The sequence below is a fragment of the Loxodonta africana genome, chromosome 20 (genome assembly GCF_030014295.1).
Source record: "Loxodonta africana isolate mLoxAfr1 chromosome 20, mLoxAfr1.hap2, whole genome shotgun sequence".
Classification (NCBI taxonomy): Eukaryota; Metazoa; Chordata; class Mammalia; order Proboscidea; family Elephantidae; genus Loxodonta; species Loxodonta africana.
In genome coordinates, this window is record NC_087361.1 from 47,990,125 (window position 1) to 48,010,725 (window position 20,601).

The following is a 20,601-nucleotide window of genomic DNA, read 5'->3' on the forward strand; positions in this document are numbered from 1 at the left end:
GGAATTTAGTAATTTAAACATGAATCTAGTTCTTGAAAGCGTTACATTTTTGTTGGCAAATAAAAACAAAAACACCAAAAATGCATCTAAATAAAGAAATCAACTAAAGTAGTATTAAATGCAAAAGTTAATAATAGGACAATGTCATAAGAGTTTGGACAAAAAGTTTAGACTATGTGGGGTGCAGAAACCAGGTGCAGCTTTCTCGAAGAATAAATAGATGGAATTCCAACAAAACACAGTGTTCAAAAAAGAACAGAATTCTGTACAACTAAAGCTCTGTTCTCTAAGTGGTATCATAATTATCAGTCATTTCTACAAAAGGTGGAATTTTAGCTACCCAGTCTTTTGAAGATTGAGTGAAGAGCTAAGCCAACCCGTTGCCATTGAGTGGATTCCAACTCATAGCAACCCTATAGGGTAGAGTAGAACTATCTTATAGTGTTTCCAAGGCTGTAGATATTTAAGGAAGCAGGCTGCCACATCTTTCTCCCACAGAGTGGCTGGTGGGTTCAAATTTTTGAGCTTTCAGTTAGCAGCACTGTACCACGAAGGCTTCTCGAGTGAATGAGCATGTGTGAAAATGAGGTCTTTCTATTATGTTTATTTAGTAATAGAAATCACTTGAAAGCATTTTTTAGAAAGAATCTTAAACATAGCTCTGGTGGGTGTACCTTTCAGGTATCTGTATTATTTTTATAATTCGTTTGTCTGCACCAATGATATTCTCACACTTGAAGACCTGGTCCAGTTCCTACAGTTTACTGCCACTCTTCATTCATTCGACTTGCTTGGATCCACTTTTTCCCATTTGCTGAGCCCAGCTCTAGGGCAGTGACGGTTTGATAGTAGAATTCTCGTCTTCCATTGCAGAAGACACAGGTTCAACTCTCGGCCAGTGCACCTCATGTGCAGCCACCACCTGTCTGTCAGTGTAGACTGTGTGTTGCTACGATGCTGAACAGGTTTTGGCGGAGCTTCTAGACAATGATGAACCAGGAAGAAAGGCCTGGCAATCTACACCTGAAAACCAGCCAAGGAAAACCCTCTGGATCGCAACGGTCCCATCCCCAACCAATCATGGGGATAGCACAGGGCCGGACAGCCTTCTGTCCAGTTGTCAGGGCCGACTGGTAGGCAGGTAACAACAACCAGCCCAGCCCTGGGCTTCTTCAGTGCTCCTGTGGATGTCAAGTCTTAAAACAGGCCTAAAGAAGCCAAAGAGAGTTCAAAAGAGCCATTGGGGATATTTAAATAATTTTAAAAATAAAGCTGTGTAAAGAAAAAGCTACATCTAATTATAATCAGATAGAAAAATTCAAGAAAAAATCTAACACCATCATCATAGTCATTGAGTAACGGCAGAGCAGCGCTGGGTGTTTCTAGGTGACTGGCTTATACAGGCTCCCTGGCAGGCAGATACAGAACACAAAAGGAGCCAGTACGGGTGTGCAGAGTTTTCCCAGTCACACCAGGGACCACAAAAAAAAAAAAAAAAAAAGACAAGTGGAGAGTGATTTACTACTAGTGACTCATCAATTCACCAACCGAAGCTGAGAACCCTGAGCCAGGCCCGTTGAGATAAGAACATGGCTGAGGTCAGATAACCAAGTGAAGTGAGGGGTGTGGGAGGTGGACGGAGGGATTCTGTCCATAGGTAATAAGGTAAACTTGGAAGCACAAGGGTTCCCACCAACGCTGTTATGAACCAAAATATTTTCAGAATCTCAGTGTGGTTCCAAGACCCTAATTCTTCCCCCATTATATGAAATTTTCCAACAGACCATGACAACCTAGCTTCCCAAAACATAAAAAAGAAGAAATGGGCCCCGGGACAAAAAATCTGCATTGACAAAAAAGTTTAAACATTAAGATTATGAAAGACATCATCGACAGAAGGCAGCAAATACACAGACAAAAGGATTTTCATGAGACATTTGATGGGTACAGAATTAGACAATAGAGAGCATGTTGATCAGAGCCTGTAATTCATTGCAGTAAAAAAAGTTTACACAGAGCTTAGAATTCACTCCACTGCTCTTCTTTGGTTGGAGCCCCACTGGGGCAGTGGTTAAAAGTTTGGCTGCTAACCAGAAAGTCAGCAGTTTGAATCCACCAGCTTCTCCTTGGTAACCTTATGGGGCAGTTCTATCCTGTCCTATAAGGTTGATAGGAGTCGGAACCAACTCTATGGCAATGGGTTTTGATTTACAGGCTATTCTTTGGGAAAAAGTGAATGGGAACGATAAGGCTAAAAGGTTAATTCTCCCTAATTTGAAAAGTTCATCTATATGAAGAAGAGAGAAAGCCACTCCTTCATCCCTTGTGGCGTAGTGGTTAAGAGCTACGGCTGCTAACCCAAAGGTTGGCAGTTCTAATCCACCAGGCACTCCTTGGAAACTCTATGGGGCAGTTGTACTCTGTCCTATAGGGTTGCTATGAGTCGGAATTGACTCGACAGCAATGGGTTCAGTTTTTTGGGGTACATTCCTTGAAGGGAAAGATATCCCAGTGTTTGAGAGTATCGCCTAACACTCTAAGCCAAAAATTCATTACAGAGGAAACATGGGTGAGGGAAACAGACTTCGGATATGGGTTTCCAAAATGTTACAAACAGTGAAAGGAATAAAAAATTAAATTATTATAAGAAAAAAAAACCAAACTCTGATCCTTTGTCTATGAAAAATAAAAACACTCTTTATTAAGTCAAACAGCTTGTGGAGGCAACATTTTTAGCCTTAGGCATCAATTATGGTTGCACCACCAATGGGGTCCAGAGGAAGCAGCTGAACCCACTTCATCCTGAGGGACAGAGAACATCCCTGAGTTTATGAAATAATTATCTCCACTTTATTGTCCAGCAGAGTAAACAAACATGACCTGAAAACTTGTGCTATATTAAATAAGCTGGCCCAGACTGAAACGTAGGTCTATTTCTTTACCTACTGTCTAAAAAGTATCACCCACTCTGAGAAACGTCTCTCTCATAAGGGAGATTCTTCTAGAGGACAAAGATTCAAGATGAGTTCAGCAGGGAATTTACGGGATTTATTTATTTATAAGATTTATTTTTTAAGGAGAGAGATTATAGCCTGATCCCTAATATTCCCTGTGATTATTGTGCTTTCTGCAGAATTCCATGAAGTTATAGTGTTTTTAGAGACCCTGGGTAGTATAAACGGTTAACATGCTACCTGAAAGGTTGGAAGTTCAAATCCACCCAGAGATTCCTTGGAAGAAAGGCCTGATGATATACTTCCCCCAAAAATCAGCCATTGAAAACCCTATGCATCACAGTTCTACTGACACACATGGGGTGGCCATGAATCAGAACTGACTGGACAGCAACTGATGACGGTGGTAGTGATGATGAGATCGGCGGTCTGCCCGCCATCTTGAATAGACAAACGGTTGTGCCTGCCACCTTCTATGATATAGGAACTAGCTCCCTGTCTTTAAGCTATCTCCTTATTTAAGTATGCTTCCTGTTTCTGACCAAGTTGAGGAAAACAAGAGACTAGAATCACAGGACCAGCTGAAACTGGCAAAAACTAGATCTGGCCCGCCTGACAAGCACAGAACCATTGACCCCATCCTCTGAGTGACCCCAGAACTTTTCTCCCGCTGGCTGGAACCAAACTTTAGCATCCCAAGATTGGGGGAAGGCTTTCAGAAGCAAGGAGTCCGAGCCTAAGATCGGGTTTGAGAAGCCCTCCACTACCCTGCCCCATTTTTAAACTGAACAAGTTCAGAAATGCCGGACTGCCCTAGGAACACCTTTTGGGGCCAGACCAATAAGCAAGTTGGCCCCACCTCAAGGCACTCCTGAAGACCCCAGACCCAATTTACTTAACCCATGTAAACCGCTTGGGCTATTGTTCTTGGAGGCAGCTAGGTGACCAAAGTCCCTGTGCGCTCCTTTGTTTGGCCAACCAAATAAAGCTTCTTCTTTCCCTTTCACCTGTTGAGTGTCTCCAGGGCCAAGCCGAGCAGACCTGGAGCAGTTCAATTACAACGATGCTTTCAGCAAGGTGTCTCCATTCATACGTAGTTGCGCTTGTTGCCACAATCTAGTCATCATTATCCCGAACAAGCATTATCAAGAAGTACCACTCTTATCCGGGAGGTCATTCAGAGGTTTGAACCGCTCAGCCTCTGGTGGGCATGTGGAGTGATGTGGAAGGATGAAACCAGCCAAATCAAGCCTAGAGACACATCCATGGGACAACACTTGCCCCAGCAAGTGGCCCTTACTTTCTCAAGCTACCACTGGGAGCAAGCACTTTGCAGTCCTCATCTTATTTAGTTATTATATCCCTTGTTATGGATTGAATTGTGTCCCAGCCAATATGTACTGAATATCCTATACCTGTGGGTGTAATGTAATGTAATCAGTCAGTTGAGGTCATAAGCGTTTAGGGTGAATCCTAAATCTAATCACTTCTGAGTTACAGGAACAGCAGCAATAGACAAAGACAGGCACGCAAATATTGGGGGAAACAGATGCCTCTATGGGCAAGGAACCAAGGAACACAGGGCTACCAACAAAGAAGAAGCCGACGCAGCCAAAAGCCTGATTTGGACATTTAGACTCCAGGACTATGAGAAAATAAATTTGTGTTCTTTAAAGCCACCCACCTGTAGCATTTGTGGTACAGCAAACAGAAAAACTTGTTGCCTGTCAAGTCAATTCCAATTCTTAGCAACCTTATAGGGCAGAGTAGAACTACTCCATGGAATTTCCAAGGAGCAAATGGTGGATTTGAATAGCAACCTTCTGGTTAGCAGCCGAGCTCTTAACCACTGCACCACCAGGGCTCCAGTGTCACAGCAACACTAGGTAACTAAGACATCCCTACTGGAAGACTTTTTCCAGATGAGAACACGGTGACACAGAAAAGCCAACCCTCAGTTCCCACGGCTAGAGCTAGCTTCAAATACAAGTCTGCCTGACTGCAAAAGCCCAATTCTATGTCCACTGTGCAGGGTGTCACAAATCAGGGCCAAAATCGGGAGGTTTTCTTATGATCCTGGAATTAATTCCTTCACTGAAAAATACAAACCCTGTTCGTATTATATAGCACTATGTAAAATTGACATTATGGCGGTGAAAAAGGTCAACTATGGGTAATTTCAGATGAAAAAACCCATTGCCATCAAGTCAATTCTGACTCATAGCGACCCTATGGGACATGGTAGAACTGCCCCATAGGGTTTCCAAGGAGCGCCTAGTGGCTTCGAACTGCAGACCTTTATGGTTAGCAGCTGTATCTCTTAATCACTAGGCCACCAGGGTTTCCAATTCCAGATGGTTCAGCCTAATTTGGAAATATTTTACAGGTGTTATAAACAGCAGAGGAAACCCTGGTGGCACAGTGGTTAAGTGCTGCGGCTGCCAACCAAAGGGTCGGCAGTTCGAATCCACCAGGCGCTCCTTGGAAACTCTATGGGGCAGTTCTCTGTCCTGTAGGGTCACTATGAGTCGGAATCCACTCGACGGCACTGGGTTTGGTTTGGTTGGGTATAACCAGCAAAAGGACATGGTCACCCAGATGGGCATCAAGCTTCCTTTCCCCAGGCTACATATGGGCCTCCCTCAACCCTTACCCCCACTGAGTGGCTCTCCCCCCACTCAGGGATGCTGCTTGGATTTGACAAGTATCGAAACTAGACTATGAAGGCAGGCAGCCTGAGTCTGAGCTGGGCTTGAATCTCAGCTCCACTATTTACTAATAAGACCTCAGGCAAAGTGTTTAATCTCTCTGTGCCTCAGTTTCCTCATTTGGAAATTGATGTAATAATGTTCCTCCCTCCCTGACATGATGGATCATAGTGAGGACTGAAGGCATCAGCCTGCACCGGGAGTCACAGAGCAGTGTCTGGCAAGGGGTCAGTGCTTTCTAAATGGGAGTTGTTAGCATTATGCTCCTTCTTTTTTACATCATAAAGAAGAGGGGAAATACAAGTCTAAGTGCTTCCAAGTTTCTTAACCAACCTGGACCATCTGTAAATTAAGGACTGAGTCATTTTGGGCTCTGACATTTCATTCAGGGGTTCAAGAAGCCAGTTCTCTAACATCCATTCAATACAAATGATTCTAAAATGCCTTCCACCGTTAGGGTAGAGGTTCCAAGTATAGGGCACTTGCCCTGGAATCCAGCAGTGGCTCTGTCTTATCTACAAAAAGGCATGAGTCACACATATGGTGATCAGGACACCGTCCATTCTTGTGTTCCCCTCCTGCCCACCCCTCCCCTCACATCTCTTTCTTCTTCCTCAAAGTCTAAAAGTTATTAAACTGAGACACATGAATGAGTTGCTGAACTAGGCCTGCAGTAAAAACTTGCCATGTTTTTGATGGATTTATTCGTTTCCACTTAATGTGTCAAGTGACCTGCTCCAAAAATATGCCCTTTTTTTGGTAGGGTGGGGGAGGGTAAGGAGGGTTGATGAAGCCAAAATTAAATAATGGAATCCTCTACCCTCCAGGGGAAACCCTGGTGAGGCCTTGGTTAAAGCTGCTAACCAAGAGGTCGGCAGTTGGAATCCACCAGCCGCTCCTTGGAAACTCTACGGGATAGTTATACTTAGTCCTATGGGGTCGCTATGAATTGGAATAGACTGGAGGACAGTGGGTTTGGTTTAGGTTTATATGCTCCAGGAATATGCTTTTGGGGTGGGGGGAGTAGGAGGGTGGGGAAGGTGGGAGCGGTGTTAGTGATGCCAAAATTAAATAAAATTTAAGTCCTATATCCCAGGATTTAATTTAAAAAAAAAAAGGAGTCCTGGTGGCGCAATGGTAAAGCACTAGGCTATTAATAGAACGGTCTGCAGTTCGAACCCACCAGCGGCTCCAGGGAAGCGACCTGGCGATCCCCACCCATAAAGATTGTTGTTGTGTCCGTGGGATTGATTGTGACTCATAGCCCTACCCTATGGAGCAGTTCTACCTTTTCCTATAGGGTCGCGGAGTCGGGATCAACTCCAGGACACGCAACAGCATTCTACTATCTCCAAGCACAAATTTGGAAAGTAGGCAAGGTCCGAGCGTAATCAAACCCTATGTGTACATCCTAAACTATACGCTGACTCTTGAAAGGTGTGGGGGGGGGGGGCACATGTCAGGTGTCACTTGGGGACCTTCTCTTCCTCTGTTAGAGACCCCCTTGCCTCCAGTTGATTCTGTTGGGGAGAAATAGCCTTCCACTGGCTTTCTCTGGGCTCCCTCTCACCAGCAAGGAGAGTGTAAAGACACCCTGTCCCTCCCCCACCCCACCCCCAGTTGCAAAAAGTAGCAACTTCCCCTCCAGCCGACCCAACACTCGGGTGGCGCGTCTGGACCGTCATCTGAATGCGTTTCCTCTTAATTAAGAACAAAGGTTGGAGCCCCAGCCTCGCTGCGCTGGGGCAGGAAAGTACGCGGCGTGTGTCAAGACGATAAAAAAAAAAAAAAAAAAAAAAAAAATCACACACACACAGAATGACCCATGAGCAAGGGAAAGGGGGAAATCACCAATCCTCGGGGCGCTGGGCTTTTTCGACTTTTCCTTTAAAAAGAAAAAAGTTTTTGAAGCAGTAGGTTCCAAGAACAGGCAGGAGGGGGGCGAGGCGGGGGGTTTACAGCAAAGGCGTCTGATGGGTTATGAGTCACAAGTGGGTATAAAAGGGTCGCGCGTTCACAGGCGCGGGCTTCCTGTGCGCGGCCGAGCGGGGCGCAGCGCCGGGGCCACCTCGGGGCGCCTGCAGCCTCCGCAGGGAGGAGACGGAGCGCCCAACAAAGGGAGCGCGGGAAGGACGGAAGGAAGGAAGGAAGCCGCTCCTGGCCCGGCAGGTACGCCCCACTTCACTTTTCCCTCTCTCGGCCTCTTCCGCGCGGCGGCCGGGACGCCGAGGCCCGGGGCTGGACGGTTCCCTCTGGCCGGCCCGGGACCAGGGCGGGGGCGGAGGGCACGTGGCTTGGCGCGCCCAACCGGCCCCACGTGCGCCTGCCCGGCCGGGAGGGAGACAGGGTTTCACCCTCCCACGGGTCAAGAGGTCGCAGTGGATGGGGAGGGGGATAGGGGGTGGCAAGGAGGGGAGAAAAGGGAAGGTCCGTCTTCTTTGCAGAGTTTCCTTAGTTGGTAGAGGACCGTACCTGTGGCATGGCCCAGGACCAGTCTAATGGCCAGAGAAGTGGTCTTTGCAAATACACACTTGAGGCCCAAACCAAAACCCTTTGCCGTCCAGTCCATTCCAGTCTATTCCGACTCATAGTGACCCTCTAGGGCAGAGTAGAACTGCCCCATAAGGTTTCCAAGGCTGTAATCTTTAGGGAAGCAGACTAGCCTCATCTTTCTCCCGCAGAGTAGCTGGTGGGTTCCAACCACCGACCTTTTGGTTAGCACCGCAGGGCTTTACCACTGCACCACCAGGGCTCCTCACACTTGAGGCACAGGATCTCAAAAGAAACTGCCTTCTAAACGTGTTTCGGTTATTTTCTTTTGAAAACTAACTTATTTGTAATATGCCTTAATTAAAAAAAAGTTTGGAATCCTAACGTTTTAGATATCAACTGCCTTGGTTTAGCAGACGTGAAGACTGGGCAAATATTCAGTGAGTTTTTGGATGTATGTGCCGCCACTGTGCCTGGCCCTAGTCTTGCAGACCACATTGGCTATCTTTCTTTATTCTCGCAAAACCTTTGTGGGTCTCTATCCTGCCTGTTTTGCAGCTCCCAAGAGAGCTGTGTGTCATCTAAAACCGGCATATTGGTACATTGTGAATAAAATATATCCTGGAATTACTGAAGTTGATCGCTGACAAAGATATAACACAAAATCCATCCCACGTTTTAAAAAAATGTGAGATCTGAGATCCAGAGAGGTGAAGTTACTTCTCCAGCATCACACAGCAAATTAGGACTGTGTGATTTGAAGAAGCCGGTGGTATTCTAATGATTCTCATAATTTAGTTTACAGTCAGTATCAAGCAGATGAGGTCAAACGGACATGTACTTCTTATGTGACAATATGTTGATATTTCAAAGCCACAGTTACTGTTTCATCATCTTTCGTGTCTCTGAAGTAAAACATCTTTCATATGGCTTTAGGGTGGCACAAGTGGTTTGCAAACAGCAGTTAGCAGTTCAAGTCCAGTCAGCTGCTCTGTGGAAGAAAGGCCTGGCAAACTGCTTCCAGAAAGATTGCAGCCAAGAAAACTCTATGGAGCAGTTCTACTCTGTCACACATGGGGTTACCATGAGTCAGAATCAACATAATGGCAAAAGGTTTGGGATTTTTTTTTTTTTAACATTATGTATAATCTAGATGAACTAGGGCAGCCGCAACTCTTAATAATCATAGGACTGATTTTTTAAAAAAATCAATACTCGTGGTCTTGTCTGGCAAATTGCTTATCTGTGGGAACAGAAATATAAGCTATAAAGTTTTCAAAGCAATTTCCTGTCTACTGTCTAATTTGGTAGTCACAATGATATGAAATTGCAGGTGGTGTTACCCAATTTTACTGATGAGGACCTTGTGGCTCAAATAATTTGTATTTTCTCTAATAAGGCCACTGTTGTTGTTAGCCACATTCAGGTCAGCCTCCAACTTATAGGGACCCCATGCACAACAGAATGAAACACTGTCCAGTCCTGCACCGTCCCTGTGATCGACTGCGATCAACCGTTGTGATCCATAGGGTTTTCACTGGCTGATTTTCAGAAGTAGATCACCAGGCCCTTTTTTCTAGTCTGTCTTAGTCTGGAAGCTCTGCTGAAACCTGTCCAGTATCATAGCAACACGCAACTCTCCACTGACAGACATCTGGCCAGTGGCTGCCCATGAGGTACACTGGCTAGGAACCAAACCCTGGTCTCCCACATGTAAGGCAAAAATTCTACCACTGAGGCACCATTGCCTCCTGATAGTGTCACTAAGCCCTTGGTAAAGCCTGCTTTGAGATACAGATGGGGCAAAGGGTCCAGACGTGGATCTTTCTTTAGTGGACCAAAACCCAATCAGTAATTCCTTCTGCCACATGGACTATTCCTAATGGCCTTTCAGCTCCCTCACTCAGTGAGGTCACCTCACGCTGGCCACAGAAGCCGGCTTCCTAACCACACTTAAAAAGAAAGAGAAGCATTAGTGTTGGATGAGTTTTACAGGCGCTTTGGGGCAGAACAGTGGTTGATGTTTGTACGCACTCCTACTCTTGTTTTTACCTGGTTAATCATTTGTGAAGAGTGTAACTTACTGATTTTTCTAAAATTCCTAAATACCATGTTCTCTTTATGAGAGGCGGTCGTCATGTCCCACCTGGGCAGGGGCCACATTGGATGCCCGCAGGACAAGGGGAAGCTGGACAGGCACAGCCCTCCCCGCACGGGTCTTACAGATTAGAGTGAAAGCTGACGGTACATTTCTGCACTATTTGATGTCCTTTCAATCACAGTGACGTCGATACCTGAGGTGATTAGAATGTGCCGTTTGTTTGGCCCTTCTTTACTTTCCATGTGCAAATGTGGAAAATGACAATCTTTTGATGACATCTCATCAAATCCATCTTCTGTGAATCACAAACTCCACCCCAAAAAGGTCTCCTTTTAACTTTTTAAAAAGCTTTTCATCGGCTCATTGATGTCATGACTAAGATCTACCATTCAACGTAAAGGAGGTTTTATTTTACATGTTGAGTAATAGTTCTTACCCCCTTTTTCCTACCTCCTTGGAAATCTAATGGAAGTGGTGAACACTTTTCCCGTAATTTAAATCCTCTCACATAATTTTGCGTCCAATGCCAGCAGGCTCCAAGCTTCCTTGAATCTTCAGTGTGGCCCTCCTGGGGGCCATTCCCCTGATCCCTATTCTTAGAGCTAGTAAAACTGAATGGCTTGGATGGTGGAGAGTTACCAAGCACCTCTGTCCTTGACTAGGGGGGTCTCTACATTTTTGTGAGAACCCGGCTGCTGCTTGGCTGAAGTTACTGATTCTAATAGCTTGATTGCTGTGACGTTAGGGTTCCATGCCACAGTGGGGAAGCCTGGAATTGTGGAAGGAGTGCCAGCTTGAGAATCGTGGTGTGTTTCTAGTACCCATTCCTGTGCCTCATTTCTCTCATCTCTGAAATGGGTGGCTGGGACTGAATCATCTCTGAATTCCCTGAAGCTGATGAAATTCTTTGATTCTAGCATGACTGTCCATCTCACGTTCATAGATCTTCTAAGACACAGCTGGACTCAGTGAATTGATAGCCTCCATTGTACATGGTGGGGGGGGGCCGGGGGCAACTCTGAGGGCAGCTAACAACAGACAACTTTGGCCAGAGAGAATAAGGGTAAGTAAGTACTGGGATAAATTTAAATGACTTTATAGACTGTATCCTGTAGTTTGTTTCCTTTGCTACTCTTATGACTCGTGGTTAGGAATCGAAATCAACAAAATGGCAACAGGTTTGGGTTTTTTGGGGTTTGAGTCTTACTGAGTGCAAAACTGCCATTCATTCCCTGAAATTGGACAGGGTCATAAAATTGTGAAATGCTTTTTCCTCAAGGAAAAAATGTTAACATTTTTTAAAGCCTCTTTTTATCCCACCTTTGGACTGACTACATCTTTTTATTATATATTCCTTTTATCTCAGACTTAAGGAAACACAGCATTTTTAATTTGATTGCTGCCATATAATTCTCACCTGCCATGAACCACTAAAGGTTTGACCATCAGTCAGTGTCTTTGGGCTTAGAGTATCCAGGGCCTCCAGCAAAACCACCCCGAAAGCACATTTATCCTCAAATTAACACCGGCTGCGTCTCAGCTGTTGTGCAGGCTCACACATGACTCCGAGGCACTTAGCAAAGTGGAAAAACACTTGATTCCCCAAAGGCACAATTACTACCCTTGGGGTCCTATGGACTCGCCAGAACATGAGGCTTAATGTCAGTCAAGTGGCTATGGTTTAAGATAGATTGGGAATATTTTTGCTAATTCTGAAAAAGAATCACCACCCATGGGTTGGCAGGGTGAACTTACTGCTAGAAGGAAAGACTAGCAGAGGATAGCAGACAGCTGATGGGATGCAACTGTGACGCTGATGTTTAGGTAAGGTGAAACAGTGATGTAAAACGGCATTCGTGCCATTTCTCTGTAAATGGGACTGTTGTATACAAAATACAGGTTCTATTGTCTTAACAAAATGGAATATTGCTCGTCCACGGTCAGGCAGGCCACCATAGAGCAGACTGCCTGTCCTTACTGACTGCTTAACCTTGGACAAGTTGCTTCCCTGCCTGTGCCTCAGTGCCCCCATGTGTAATGGGAAGGATAACGCTAATCATCCCTAAGGTTGTTAGGAGAAATAAGTAGGTAAAGCATTCAGACAGTGACTGGCTCACAGGCAGCCCTGTATTAGTGTTTACTGTTACTCTGCGTCAGTATACATGTGGGGCCCGTCTCCACAGCAACTGGTTGCTTGGTTATATTTCAAGTAACCAGTTTGGAAGGTGAGATATAAAAACAGCCTGAGAAAGTAAAGGACATATGTACAAAGTGGTCTCTAATACTTCTTCACTTGATCTTAGCCAAAAGGCCGAGAAGCCATCTGTAAAAATTCTTGACAGAGTAGAAAAGTTTTTCTTATTTTTTAAAAAGTTTTTAACAGTCTCAGAATGCGTTTTTCTCCTTTTTCCAAAAGAAAAACTAATAAAATACTTTAGAAAATTATTTCCATGAAAACATTTTGGTATAACCTTAGTAGTTACTTTGTGATTTAGAGATTAGCATAAACTAAAGAATTAATTTGGCTGGCACATGATTTTAGATAACCTTGAAATTATACGATTCAGTTATACAACAGCAAATGTATCTTATGCTTTTAAACTGTCAAGTGGACCACGTGATAGACACACACTTGCCAGGTGCTCAGCAAGTATAGATGATTGATGCCATCAATACTGTGGCCAGTGTCCATTGAGCCCTGATTTGGGGCCTGGCAAGGGGCTAAATGTTTTACATTCATTATGCCACTTCATCCTCACAACAACCTTTTGAATAGGTTCTATCATTATCTCCATTTTTAGAGAGGCAACTAAGACTTAAAGAGGTTAATTAACTTGCCCAATGCCACACAGCTAGTAAAATTGGTGGAGTCAGGAATGGAACTCTGGCCAAGTTGAAAAAAACAGATCAAATGAGCACCTCCAGACCTTTAGCTTAGATTCACCAGTTATTAACATTTGCCACATTGGCTTCACGGCTGTCTGTCCCATTCTGTCTCTCTCTTTCTCTCTCTCTCTCTGTGTCTGTATCTATATGCAAACCTGGCGTCTCATGTCTGAATGCTTCAGCACCTATCTCCTAAAAATAAGAACATGCTCCTGCACAACCAAAACATATGACTGTGGCATCCAGGTGTAGTTTAAAAAAACAAAAACAGGAACAAAATCTTTTACCCACAACTCCATATGATTATGTCTAGTAGTATCCTCAAACTGAGATCCAAACCTAGAATTCTCTAAGAGGGTCCAATATTAATCCGAAATATTAATGAATCTCATTAGTATTTTTCCACATTGACAAGCTTCTACTAAACTAATTCTCCAAGAATCTGCATATCACTTAAATCATACTGAAATGGTCCAGTGTCAAATTCAAGCCAGTTGTACAAATGGAAATGTCTTTTGAGTATCTCATCCATTTATTCAAAGCATTTATTGTTAGCTGTGTACCGGAGCCCTGGTGGTACGGTGGTCAAGCATTCAGCTGCTAACCAAAAGGTCTGCAGTTTGAATCCACCAGCTGCTCCTGGGAAACCCTATGGGGCAGCTCTACTCTGTCCTGTTGGGTCGCTTTGAGTCGGAATGAACTCAACGGCAACGAGTTTGGTTTCTTGGGTTTTGCTACGCATCAAGCACTAAGGTAAGACCCGGTCTCTCACTATAGCAGAGGCACTTGACATAATTACAGTGTAATGTGATAAAAGGAGCCTGTGGGTGGCTCAAATGGTTGAGCACTCAGCTACTAACCAAAAGGTTGGTCTGTTAGAATCTACCCAGAGGCACCTCAGAAGAAAGGCCTGGCAACCTGCTGCCAAAAGATCACAGCCACTGAAATCCCTACGGAGTGCAGTTCTACTCTAAAACACATGGGCTAGCCATGAGTCGGAATCAACTCAATGGTAGTTGGTTTGGTCTGGTTTCAGTGTGATGAATGTTCTGATGGAGAAGTGACCCAAATGCTCGAGAGAGGGAGAGAGAACTGAGGGGGAGACCCAAAGAGAGAGTTACCCCAGGAGGTGAAGAGAACCCATCTTCTAGGAGTTTGCTATCAGAGACAGAAATAAGGCAAAGGGACAGTGAGGCAAGATGGGCAAGTCCATGTATGTTTGAGGAACAGTTTTGAGTAAGTATATCTGGTGCCTAAGAGTACGCACAGAATCAGGCCTAGAGACATCTTGAGGCACACCAAGTACAGCCATCGCGTGGTATGTTTAAGGCATTTTGCAAAATGCCTGGGGTCTTTCCTTATAACACAGGGTGTCCCGTATAGGTAGCATTGTAAGAAAATGAATTTTTAAAAAGGCAAAATCAAATTCAAACATTCTGTTCACCGAACATGCTCGGTTTAACATACTTCTCAATATACAAATTCTTCTCTGCTAGAGGCCATTATAAAATATATATAGGGAGAGATTTGAACTGCTGACCTTTTGGTTAGCAGCTGAATGCTTAACCACTGAGCCACCAGAATTCCCTATATATGTGTGCGTGTATATATATATGTATATTATGTGAACTATGGTCTATAGAAATATAAAAGTGAAATTTTCCTTTGATACCAGATATATGGGGCCCTGTACTCTGATGACGCAATGGCGAAGGCACTGGACTGCTAACTGAAAGGTAGGCAGTTTGAAACCACCAGCGGCTCCACGGAAGAAAGACGTGGCAGTCTGCTTCCCTAGAGTTATACAGCCTTGGAAACCCTGTGTGGCAGTTCTACTCTGTCCTAAAGGGTCTCTATGAGTCAGAATCAACTCGATGGCAGTGGTTTGGGTTTGTTTGGTTTGTATAACTAATAAATAGATAACGTGTAAGAAGTTCTAAATGAGACATTTGATTGAAATTCAATGTTGAGGTTAAACACTGTGAAGTAAAGTGCACAGAGGAGGCCTCATAGAAGAAAACACTCCCCTCCCAAAAAAAAGCCTTGCCACCAAATCAATTGTGTCTCATGGTGACCCCACCTGTTATAGAGTGGCACTCCCCCACAGGGTTTTCTTCCCCACGTATTACAGAGTGGCGCTCCCCCACAGGGTTTTCTTCCCACGTATTACAGAGTGGCACTCCCCCACAGGGTTTTCTTCTTCCCCAGGTGTTACAGAGTGGCGCTCCCCCACAGGGTCTTCTTCCCCAGGTGTTACAGAGTGGCACTACCCCACAGGGTTTTCTTCTTCCCCAGGCGTTACAGAGTGGCACTCCCCCACAGGGTTTTCTTCTTCCCCAGGCGTTACAGAGTGGCACTCCCCCACAGGGTTTTCTTCTTCCCCAGGCGTTACAGAGTGGCACTACCCCACAGGGTTTTCTTGGCTGTAATCTTTATGGAAGCAGATTGCCAAGTCTTTCTTTCATGGCATTAATGAGTAGATTTGAACCATCAAGCTTTAGGTAGTAGTCCAGCGCAAACCATTTGCTCCCTCAGGGACCTTTCATAGAAGAGATGACCCTTAAAGGGTACACAAACCACCTAGGCTAGATAACTGATGTCACCCCCACCCCCAGGGAGGAAAAAAAAAAGGAGGATATCAAAAGTAAATGAAAAACAAAAAAATTATTGTTAAAGTCTCTTATGGAAGCATAACATGAAAAAGTTACTTTATATTATTCAAAAACCAAAAAACCAAACCTGTTGCCGACCTATAGGGTCACTATCAATGTTGCAATCAGCTCATGGTTTCTTCCTTCTCTGGGATGCCCTGAACCCGGGGGGAGACCCGGACTTGGCTGGCTCTATTCCTGTTCCCTTGCTTACTCCACCGAATGACTCCTGGGGAAAAACACCTAACTGGGTTTTTTTTCCACGTCCTTACCTGAAGAGTGACGGTAGTAATTACAGTCCCAAATAAAAGTATCGGCACAGCTACTGAGCTTGTAAATACGTTCCACAAGTCATTTCAGTAAAAGTGTCATGGTTTTCAAATGGGGAAAAGCAGAGTAATCCTTTAGGGCCAATTTTGTGCATTCACAATCAAAGGGTCGCTCGATATAAATTTCTACAGTGCGATATCCATACTGTCTGTCTTCTGAGACAGTTCAAAAATACGTTCCGCTTTTAGTTTTATGTGTTAATATCATGATTGGCATATACCTTGAAAACACTCGTTTTCTAAATTCTCAAAACATGGAAAGGCAAGTTATGTTAAAGCTGTTTTATGGTCAAACTGGTCTTTTCAAGAAACAGCTCTGAATTTTAAAATATCAAGAGGAACCCAACCCACTACCTTGGAGTCGATGCTGACTCATTGGACCCTATAGAACAGAGTAGGACTGCCCCATAGGGTTTCCAAGGCTGTAAATCTCTGTGGAAGCAGACTGCCACATCTTTCTCCAGCGGAGCAGCTGGTGGGCTCGAACTGCGGACCTTTCACTTAGCAGTCGAGCACTTTAACCACTGCGCCTCCAGAGCCCCTTATCAAGAGAAGGGATGTTATAAATTTATGGCAGTAACACAAAATGATCCATTTTACTTTCATATGTTGCATTTATGTGCTAATGAGTTATGATCTTAATCAGGGACAGAAGCATGACACCTTTAATCCCGTTTCAATGACAGAACTCGCGTGAATTCAAGGGGAGGCCATTTAATAGTCCTTGCCCTGGTTCCTGATAGCACGGAGGTTGACTTATCTATACTGTCAGTTACTGAGATGTAACACTGAAGAAGCATGTTCTACAGAAAGCACATGAGAAAGTTTACACAGATAGACACACTGTAGAAAACCGTTCGCTTAACGCTGCTTTTTGTCAGAGAATATCGGAAGTCTTTGTGAAGAATTACTGAGAAATCGAACACTTAGTGTGAGATTTTATAGCATAGAGAGAGGTTGAAACAGAGAGCTGAGCTGAACTAAAAATAAGGCGATGCTGTTTCAGATACTTAACGTTGTGGCTATTTTATGCTGGACATGAAAAGGGTGAGCTTTTTGACCGTTTTGGGTGTCCCTTCCAGTCTTCCCTCCAGACCCCTCATGCCCTCTCATTTAACTTTATCTACCCTGAGTCCTCTCTCGGTCCGTGAGCTCTGCTTTCAAAGCGGACAAGCCCCCTAACCTGGTAAACAAGGCTAAGTTGGTGTGTCAACAGGAGGGTCTTCAACCTGACTTTTTCTCCTCCAAAGAACTTACTTGTATTTCAAGAAGAGCCTACCTGAGACCTTACCTGCCCCCTTAGTTCTCCCACTCAAAGGAGATGGTCTAATGGTAAGAAATTAAGACCAGAAGAGGGAAGGGGAGGAGGGGTGCAGTGGGGGTCCAGCAGCAGACTTCTCACCAAACCCGGGTTCAAGTCTCGGCCAATACACCTCGTGTGCAGCCACCACCTGTCTGTCGGTGGAGGCTTGTGTGTTGCTATGCAGCTGAACCAGGTGCAGCAGAACTTCCAGCCTGAGATAGACTAGGAAGAAAGGCCTGGAAATCTACTTCCTGAAAAACATCAACCAGTGAAAACCGTGTGGATCACAATGGTCCAGTCCCCTTGTATATGGGGTCACCATGAGTCTGGGGCTGACTCCATAGCAGCTAACAACCACAGATGGAAGGGAAGCTCTATGACAGATGGAGAATTTGGGGAGAGGAAGATCCTTGCGGTATCAAGTTTTCAGCCACCATCGTCTTTTGAACCTAGGACAAAAGGTAACCAAAAAACTGTTATTCCAAAAATTAACTATGACCAATCCAAAGTCTCTTAGGATGTTGATTTCTGCATAACTGTATTAGCCTTTCCTGCTTGCTTTCACGACCTAAACCAAAACAGCAGCTTCAGGATATAGAGAATTGAATTAGAATAAATTCTGGTGGTAAAGCCAAATACTGCTTTCACATACACAATTACGCCCCAGCTACTTTTAGTGAATCGATGTAAATAGGAATCACCATTGAATTGCATTGTAATGATTATGGTTTTGACTGGTACACAGGAAATTTAAATAGAAATGGGAAAATATTTAAAGGAAATTATCTAAACTCAATAATTATCATCTTCAAAAACATCAACTACATGACTTTCCACCTATTGAAATGGTTTTGGAGCTAAAATTGGTATTGCTGTATCAGTACAGAATCGTGGCTCTCAGTAGAAATAGGTATACATTCACTTTATAACAACAAATGAATAGTTTCCAAGGAGTTTTATAGTTTAAGATGAATAAATTCACTGCTGTCACTTCATGGTTTTGGTTATGAAATTGAATCACTGGTGGGTTTTTTTTTTTTTAAGAAAACATTACGACATGCAGTTTCTTTGGTCTGAAGATGTTTAGTTGGCATTGAGAATAAATAGAAAAATATGGAAATAGAGGGAAATATAAAACTATGCAAGGAAGTAACATGATCTATCTGTAAAAAGAGACCCTTAGTGGCAAACTAGGGACATGTTCAGCTCTGAATATATATTCTCTCCTGCCAAATCAGTCAGGTAAGAATAAAAGGATATATTGAAGCCATATGCCCTTCCCCCAGAAAAAAAAAATGCATCCTTTAGAAAAGCAGAAATTCAGGAAAAATTCCTGGAATGCTGCTTTCAGTTTTGTACTCATTCCCAGAAGAAAAGTAGTAGCCTGCCACAGAATGAAAGGTGTCGGTATTATTATTTATCTGGTATACAGTATAAACTTGGTAGCTTCTTATCTAAGGTGAGAATGAATGGTTTTGACACTCAAGCAGCAATAAATTCTTTCAAGTAACCTCCTTTGAACTTGGAATCCAGCTTTAGCTACTGAAGAGAATTGTGCAAGAGGGCAGCTTATTTTGACAGCGAGTATTTCATGTTGTATGCCTACAAGCATTGTGGAGCGAGAGGGTTTGGTGTATGTCTGCAGAAATACCTTAGTCAAGACCCCCAATTTAATTTATAATGTAGAATCCATACATTTCTCTTGATTGCTACCCTTAGCAAATGATGTTTATCATATTCTTATCACTTGGTTATCAGTACTAATGGCAGGGTCCGTAATTGTGTATACTTCATCCTCTGCCATTCAGTACAGCTGGGAGGCTGTACCGAGTCCAGAGTCCAGAAAGAGCCACTTTGTCACTTCTTTCCTCATGGCAGTGATGCTTTGGCTAATGTGTTTTCAGTGAGACTTAAGATTGTATAGTCTATTCAGACAAACTGCTCCTTTCTCTGAATTATCGGTATTTATTACACCTAAGAAGTTGACAGTATCACAGAGTTTCTGTGCGAGCATTGAGAACTAAAGGGGAATTGTGTGATGCTTTTTTATTCCAACATACCTTTAGAGTTTGAACCAATAAAATAATAAAAGCTGTTAGAATTCTTAATACCCCTCACAGCACATTATCAAAAATACTTGCCACTTTTGTGAGTACTCAAATAGGGTAGTTCGTATGTATAGCAAAAAAAAAAAAAATGGTAAAAGAGAAAAAACTTCAATTATTACACTAAATCTATTTCTTTTAATACCTGTGCCTAGATTTTTGCCTGTAAAGAACAGGTGTAAAATTTATAGGTAGAATACTATGCAAGCAATTCACCTGAAACATGGCTTAGACATACCTCTTTGACAGCAGGTGAATTATACCTGGTCAAGAGGAAAGTGACACCAGTAAGTTAATATGTATTTTTTGAGCATTTGCTGTGTCCAAGTCATGTGGAGGGGGGAACAAAAAGTCCTTATTTTTAAGGACCTTACAATCTTTGTTGACTGAAAATCTTTAAAATGAACTAAAATCCCAAACTGACACCATTGAATTCAAAGCCTTTCATCATGAAAACAGTTCATCTCAGAAAATAGCAAAGTTAAAAAAAAAAAAAAAACTCTCAGTAAGAATAATATGTTTCCTTGGTTTGGAAATTTCCCAACCACGATATTCTACCTTGCCCAAATATATTCATTGGGGAATTTTTAACTTCATACGTTTCTTTTGAACTTAATCACCTTTTCACATCTAGCTGGTTTCGTTATTAAATGAAAGAGAAGGTGGTTCCCCTCTTGAGCTGAGGGCGACCACATACTTGAATGACACTCTAACTTCTAGGTTCTGCTATAGTAACACTGAAACCAGAAAGTCGCTTGTGGCAGAAATGTCACTTATATGAGTAAAATCAGACTCTTACAGGAAGTATCAAATTCATCTTTTTCTTTTTTTAATCCACTCGCCGCTGAAGGCAAGTCGCTTAAGACACAGAGCAGGCCTTAAGTCATAACTTCCCTTAACGTAGGTGAAAACCAAAAGCCACTGGGTTGTGCTTTCTCCAGAGGGATCTCTAAATAGCAGACGGGAGCATTTTAAGATGGATTTGTTTGTAGGCAGGGCGTCTGTTGTTTGTATCATATTTCCTGGAAGAATAAAGGTAAAACCTCCACTATTTATTACGGAATGACAATCTAG

The 20,601-nt window shown here is 43.5% G+C and overlaps 1 long non-coding RNA gene across 1 annotated transcript in view; it reads left to right on the forward strand.

Annotated features, from left to right (window-relative positions):
- Positions 1-7,676: 7,676 nt before the first annotated feature.
- The window catches only part of LOC111750721 (uncharacterized), a 34,929-nt gene continuing 22,004 nt past the window's right edge, over positions 7,677-20,601 (forward strand). The window contains exons 1-2 of the long non-coding RNA XR_002785807.2: positions 7,677-7,831; positions 14,815-14,875. This is a non-coding gene — a long non-coding RNA (uncharacterized LOC111750721). The remainder of the gene's footprint in view (positions 7,832-14,814; positions 14,876-20,601) is intronic.